General features: G+C 33.9%; 1 long non-coding RNA gene across 1 annotated transcript; it reads right to left on the bottom strand.

Annotated features, from left to right (window-relative positions):
* Nucleotides 1-1,042: 1,042 nt before the first annotated feature.
* Nucleotides 1,043-3,279, bottom strand: LOC141682453 (uncharacterized). The gene is made up of 2 exons (XR_012559788.1): nucleotides 3,007-3,279; nucleotides 1,043-1,419 (listed from the first exon to the last, which is right to left on the bottom strand). It is a non-coding gene; the product is annotated as an uncharacterized LOC141682453 (long non-coding RNA).
* Between the last annotated feature and the right edge of the window lie 4,290 nt (nucleotides 3,280-7,569).

The raw sequence follows: 7,569 nt of genomic DNA, 5'->3' as shown, positions 1-7,569 counted from the left end.
TATCACAATGAACATAACTGGCAGGACTCGGTCTTCTTACTACAGGTAACAATGACATCAATCCATGTAACCATTCAACCTCCATCCCCTTGATATCTAGTGCACACAACTCAACCTTTAAAGTAGACCGAGTAATGAAAGTCTGTCTAGAAGACTTTTAGGACACTACTCCACCCGCAAGGGTAAACACATATCCAGTCACTCCACTGGAACCAGATCTCTTAGCTATCCAACTTACATCACTGTATCTCTCGCATACCCCCGGAAATCTTCGGTAATGCAAACCAAGGGAGATAGTTCCCTTGAGATATCTAAGAACTCTATCCAGTGCCTCCTAATGAGTCATGTTTGGACAACTTTATATATTGGGTCAACTTAGACAAGGAATAAGAAATATTTAGTCTAGTCACATTAGCAAGATATTGCAAACTCCCAATAATCTGAGAATATCTTAACCGAAACATAAGAATTCCTAAACTATTCTTGACAAGAGCAACTTTCGAATTATATGGTGTACTAGCGATTGTACAATTTGAATAATCGTACTTCTCATTCTCTTTATAATGAGATTGTGACAATGTTATTTTCTCTTTTAACCGGGTCAACTTGATCCCAAGAATCACACCCGGTTAACCTTTCAGATGATTCACCACTCCAGTTCGTCTTGCATACATCTATCATGTGGGGGATAGCTGATTACAAACACTGTATTTAACCAAATACCCTCTTTTTTTGCACATTAACTATTGAATTGAAAATACAAGTTATATATATGCGTAAAGATTATATACTACCACTTTATTAAGTTATATTCTTCTTGTGAGCATCGCACAAAGTATATTCTGCATCATGGTTTATGACAATACTTTAATACAAAGTCTTGTAATATTGATATCTTAGTCCGAATTCATATCCAAGTGTCATCAATCTACCCGTAAAATGAACTCACATGTTATAACTCTCAAGTTTTGTTCTGGATACAAGAGGAACCAAATCTGCCTTAAGCAATGAATTTTTGTTTTGTTACAGAAAAGGTAAAACATGAACAAAAAGTGATTTCCCTTCATTTTAAGACAGATTGTGCCTGAAAAAAATTACAAAGCTACCAACTAGGCAACTAGCATCATCGAAAAGCAATTTTAATTGCAATGTATCAAAGATAAGGCATAAAAATTGTTGAACAAATTTATAACTTGCGAAGATCAATTCCAGCTTTCTTAGCAACTGCATCCAGTCCATTCTTCTCTATAGTCTTTATAGCCTTGGTTGACAGACGTAGTTTTACAAAGTGGTTTCCTGCCTCCCACCAAATTCTTTTATTTTGTAGGTTCACAAACTGCAACTATTTAGTCTTGTGGTTTGAATGTGAAACCTTGTTTGCTTTGTTGGCTTTCTTTCCCATGAAGGGGCATATCCTACCTGAAAAACATGTTGATTCACGCAGAAATTACTAATACTCTAGGATTTAAAACTGTATCTGGTCATAAATCATAAGGGCAAGGATACTTAACAACATGAATGAATAGGCAAATATGATAGACATGGGTTCTTTTTGACATGGGTTCTTTTTGACATGACATAATATGAAATAATTTAACAAGAAATATTGATTCACGACAAGATGACATCTTTTACAATTTACAATCAAGATACATAGCAAGGGAGGGCGCTAAGCTACTGCGCATATGTACACTACTGCGCATACGTACGAGAGGATCGCATTTCCCATATGTATGCCAGTGGAAAAATTGGTTAATAGTGCACCAACTTAAATCGATAACCACGTATCAGCTGGAGCCAGCATACTCCTATTCACTTGATCCTAATACGAGGTATGAAAGATATTTATGGGGTATATATTATGTTTTACATATCTTAAACATTTACTTCTAATCCTAAATAGGAGTGCGGGCAACAAATGTATATGTGAGACCTCAAAACCTCACTGTTGTCAAACCATTAAGACCATATTGAACCAAATAAATTGTGAACCACTGAGGCACAATATAAGAAGTTCAATTGGTCATGACAAAAAATACTTATAGATGAATTGCACAAGCACAGTATTCCAGATGCAAATATGAAAATTTCAAGTTATTTTCTGTTTACTATTTCGTATATTAGGTAATAAGATGAAACACGTTATTTTTTCAATGCAAACAAATGATATGCCAAGTGAAATTAACACTTCACTGGGAAAGCTTTGGCCAGTCATTCAATTGAAAATCATAGTGTAATTAGATTATCACTTCTAGCTTAGCCAAGTATAGTGACAGGAGTGACATCATCAATATCAGATTAAAAAATATTTCTCCTTGACTCGCACTATGTTCTTATTTTTTCCTCTGCACTTGGTGCAGGTCACACTTCCTTTCTTTTCGGTTTCCTATTGTATCTGTTTCATGATCTCTGACCCCTTGGCAAGATTACTAAACAAAGCTTAATTCTAATCCTCGAAACTCTCATTTGGACAGTTTCCACTGATTGCCAATAGTTTTATTCAACATTAGTTCACTACATGTGTGTGTCTGTGTAACTGTCAAATATAAAGATCCAGGGTATCCTAACCCTCAATCATCTAAATTCAAATTTGCACACCGCCCACGTACTAGTTGAATTACGGTATCTACTTGACTTAACACACTCGCACAGTAAAACAACACTCTCCAATCTTTCATATCCCTATTTGTTCTAATCCTACCACCACACCAACACCAAACTCACAAACTCAAAGTTCGGTATTTTGCCAAAGCCAACAACTACGCAAACAATCAAGTACCCACATTGCCAATACCAAAACACAGACAGTAAAACACACATTCAACAAATTTTCCAAGATTCTTTATTTACTAAATCCAGAACAACCCCTCTACTTAAAAACCCAAAAAAACATAAAAATCATCCACATTCTACAATCCAACAACATAAAAACACAAAAAGTAAACAAGAACTATATGTATGTATGTATGTATGTAAAAATGGATAGTGGAGGGGTTAAGACATTACAAGCAACAGGCAGAAGAGGGAGCTTAGTGGGCACACAAATGGACTTGAGCTTAATGGACTCATCATGTGAAATTTGAAGACCACTCAATTGAGAACAAACGAAACGCAGGTCAGCAAACGACGACATTTTGGAGGAGGATGAAATGGGTTGTCTTGTGGATGATCCATTTTTTTCTTATCCTTGTACACTCAATCCTCTGGCTTGGCCTTTTTGTACTCCTTGATTTTTCTTATCTGTTTTCCAAGTATTAGATTTAGAAGAAGCGGAAATGTTTACCATGAGTTGTTCACGGTGAGCGACCAAAATACCCACCATTTGAGGAGATTTGTAAAAAATACCCACCTGCGAGAAAAGTGTCCAAAATACCGATGAAATACATTCTAAAATGCGCATTTCGTTGGTATTTTGGGCACTTTTCCCGCCGGTGGGTATTTTGGGCAGTTGAAGCTGGAAAGTGGTGTATTTTGGGCATTCTTTCAAAAAAATCATATTTTAAAAAATACTTAATAAATTTTTAATTTATTTTCAAAAAAAACAAGATTGATTTGGATTTTAGTTTGGATTTATTATTATAGATTATTTTAAATATTATATTTTATTGAGATTTATTGGAATTGTTGTGGCTGATGATGATCTCGATTTGTATGAGATTAAAAGAATATAAGTGTAGTATATGACTATTTTTATAAATCTAAGAGGGCTTTGTTTATATTTACATATATTATGATTTCATATGGTAAAATATCTTAGTATCATGTAAGTTTCCCGAGTACATTGTGTAATATCAGGGAAATATTATGTAATTATTTTTATCAATAAATAATTATTATGTGATTTTATGTGAATTTTGGTGAATTATTTGATGATGAATAATAATATTTGGATGTTTATTTCTGATAAAATTTAGATATTTTAATTTTTAATTATCCAGGATAAAATGTAGATAGTCTTGGTATTTTTCCGGTAATTTTGGATCATTATATGATTTTATAAGGATTTATAGAATTAATAATGATTATTTTTACGTAATTATAAAATTATTTTTTTAGAATCAGAAATCGTCCCACTTCAACCGTTTTTGCGTTTTTACAACCCGAAACTCTTCCGAAAACTCCTTCCTAGCCTAATCTGATAATTCTGAACACTTTTCGTGTTTTGACTTTTTCGATCCGGGGTACGGTTTGATCCGTACGAGTCCTGGCGTGAAAATTTCGATACGCTAGTCATTTTATAGATCGATAAAAATTCGTATTCTGAAAAGGCGAGATATTATTATCTCGTTTTCGTAAAAAATATTTTATAAGAGGCTCTGTTTTGATAATTATCTAAATCTGGTATTAAAACTGTATCGTTATATAGTTACTTAGCGGCTAAGTAACCTATTTTCGGATCCAATATGTAAATGTTATTATCAAATTATCAAATAAATAAAATACGTGATGGGTCTGTCGGCTATGTGCTACTGTATTATTAATTGTTTGTGACTTGTTGGACGCGAAGATTAATTTTATAATTAATTATTGAACCGTGTGGCATTATTTTGTTCTTAAAATGATTTTAGTGAATTTTATTCTTATAAATGCTAAAATTATCTCTAAATATTTTTGTTGCTTTATAATTTCATTTATTATTTTTGGGAATTTGTAAAATTTAGAAATCAATATTTTATTGAATATTTATCTTTAATTGATTTTCTGATTTCATTAAATCGTAAAATCAGTATTTAATTCCAGAATGCTTCAAAAATCATGAAAATTTTATTTTATTAAGTTTGGAATATTTCAAGAATTTTAAAATTATCTCGAAAATTTTCTGGCTTTTTATTCACCCGCAAGTCGGGTCGCTTAATTGTTAAATGCAGGTACATTGTGCGTTTCAAAAATGCTATTAATAATTATAAATTTTTTGTATTTTATTAGTATTAGTTATTTTAGGAATTTTGAGGTTTACTTTGAGACTATTCTAATTTATTTTATTCGAAAGTGTATTGCTAATTATTAAAACACGGAGTTGGATGCGGTATCGAATAAAGAAACCGAGTAGATAAACCCGATTTCATCCCTTTTCTCGAATAATTTTTTCCAAATACCCCCACCCCCTTTTGTTCATCTCTCCCAGTTCTTTCTCTGATCTCTCACAATTCTCTTTCCCGAATTTAATTTTTCTTTTTCTACTCTTTCTGCGCCTCTCAATCAATCTCTCTTGCTTACCCCCTTGTAACAGGTGCCGCCCCTTTTTCCGGTAGGTGGTTAGAACTCCGGCTGCTGTTTTGTTTTTTCCCTGTTCTTCTTTTCTCCAGCTCGGTTCCATGGTTGTGTGTATAATTCGTGTGTGTGCATGTATTTCGTGTGTGTGTATTTCAGGTGTGTGTGTGGTTATGTGGTTCTGTCTTTATTTCTGTTCCTGTCATTTTCTTTCAGTTTTCGGCTGCCGCCGGTTACCTCCTGGTGAGGCGGCCGGCGTGTGTTGCACACGCGCTTGTGTGTGTGTGTCCTATATGATTGTTTTTTATGCAAATATTTCTGATTTAGATTTAATTTTGATTTTCTGTGCAGGAAATCATTTGATTAATATCAGTGAAATAAAAATTAATCGTGCGGAAATAATTATTAATTAATCGGTAGGATTCGTATGGAAACCCGACATTTATCGGGTACCGACAAATTTTACCGCCGTCGGTGATGAGCCGACGGTGGACGGTGATGATTTTTATCTGAGTCCTACGAACAAAAACATAAAAATACGAATAAAAATACGAATAAAAATATGAATAAAAATAATTAATAACTGAATTGTATCGGTGATTGGGATTGCGAATTGTGGTTGGTTGTTGTTGTTGTGATTGGATTATTGTTGTGGATTTGACGTCGAATTGTTTCGACGGGTAGGCAGATAAATAAAGGAGACGCTGCCCGATTTTCTGGAAAATAATTCTGAAAATACGGGAACGTAACCTATATTTATCGAAGACGTCGAACGAAGAAATATAATTATATTATACCGAACCTAATTATATGTTGTGACATGATATTTTATAAATAATCAATTACCTTACTATTTTCAAACCAATGAGTATACGTTTTTTCCAAAAATAAATACCGAACCGAGTTTTGAAGATGCAAACCCTAATTGCTATGTGTATTTCAATAATACCTATAAATATGAGTTGGGTTATAAAATCGTATGGGTAGAAGTGGTAGCGATTTGATGTTAAGCTTAAGCGATTATCTGAATTAGGATATTTCAACCCTGTAGGTTCTAGACGGAAAACCCGAACATCGACATCGGTCTAGGAATGAACTAGTGATTAGACGTCGAGATCAACGAAGTTCCAATCGAAGGGCCTGAGTGTTGGGATCATATTCAAAATGGGATAATAGTTTGATGATAAAGCTGAATGTTCAAGTCGAACCAAAGTCAACTAGTAATAACGATTAAAGCTTATTGAGGCAAGTATTCCTGAACTTTCTTTTAAAATACTGCAATTATTTCTTCGTTCCTATTCTAAGTTCAGAATAGTTAAATGTTTTACATTTCGCTGCAATTACTCTTATTATGCATGTTCTTTTTATTATTATCCCTATAATTCGATTGCTCTCTTGAGCAAATACCCATTCTTTCGGGTTATTTGCGAATCCTGAATTGGGATGTTTTGAATTCAAAATGATTTGACATCAAAATACTCCACGGGTTGGATGATGATGATGTGTGGGATTAAGTTTTACTTAATCCTAAGGACCGGGACATGACCGGTGCCTTGAGATGGGCCGTAGTGCCTGGGGACCCGACTGGATCTATACATGTAGGTATAGATCTGCACTGTATCCTGACTGATCAGCAGGATATAGGTGCGAACTAGTGTCCGATCTAATTTGTTGTTGATCACCATTAACGGTATTCTCTCTCGAAAGTTTTATGATTCCAAAAACCGGACAAAACCCTGATTCAGGAGATGAATCTGGGAATCACTTGCCACTTTTGGATTTACAATTAAAGGCTGGTGACAGCCAACGTTTATTTGCTCAACTCCCTCAAATAAATAAAATTATTAAAATTGTTTAAAGATTTTGTCCGAAAATTTTCTTATGATATTAATGTTTGAAACTCAAATTATATACTTGCTGGGCATTTTTGGCTCACTCTTGCTTTGTAAATTCTTATTTTTTTCATAATAGATAAGGGTAAAGGGGAATAGCTTTTGATAGACAGCAAAAGTTAGAGAAATCTCAGCTGCGAAAAGATGAAGATGTTAGAAAAATAAGACAAGGGCATTGGTACAAAGGTATTCAAACTTGTATTCTAGTTATTGTGAATTGTAGAAGGTTAGATTCTTGTTTCATACCATAACCTGTAAACGATCCGGAATTAAGGGGTTATTTATTTATTCTTTTATTTTATGTAAAAATTATTTAGTGACACCAAATCTTGACCCCAGATTTGGGATGTTACAAGTTGGTATCAGAGCTACAGGTTATTGGTCACTGAAATAAGAATAGTTGAGGGTAAGATAGGAGTGGTAGGTTGTACAAGATAGGAAAGACCCTAGGCATACTCATGTTAAG

Source organism: Apium graveolens, chromosome 9, assembly GCF_009905375.1.
Source record: "Apium graveolens cultivar Ventura chromosome 9, ASM990537v1, whole genome shotgun sequence".
NCBI classification, from domain to species: Eukaryota; Viridiplantae; Streptophyta; class Magnoliopsida; order Apiales; family Apiaceae; genus Apium; species Apium graveolens.
The sequence above is the reverse complement of the archived record's forward strand: the minus strand, read 5'-3'. Positions and strand labels throughout refer to the sequence as shown.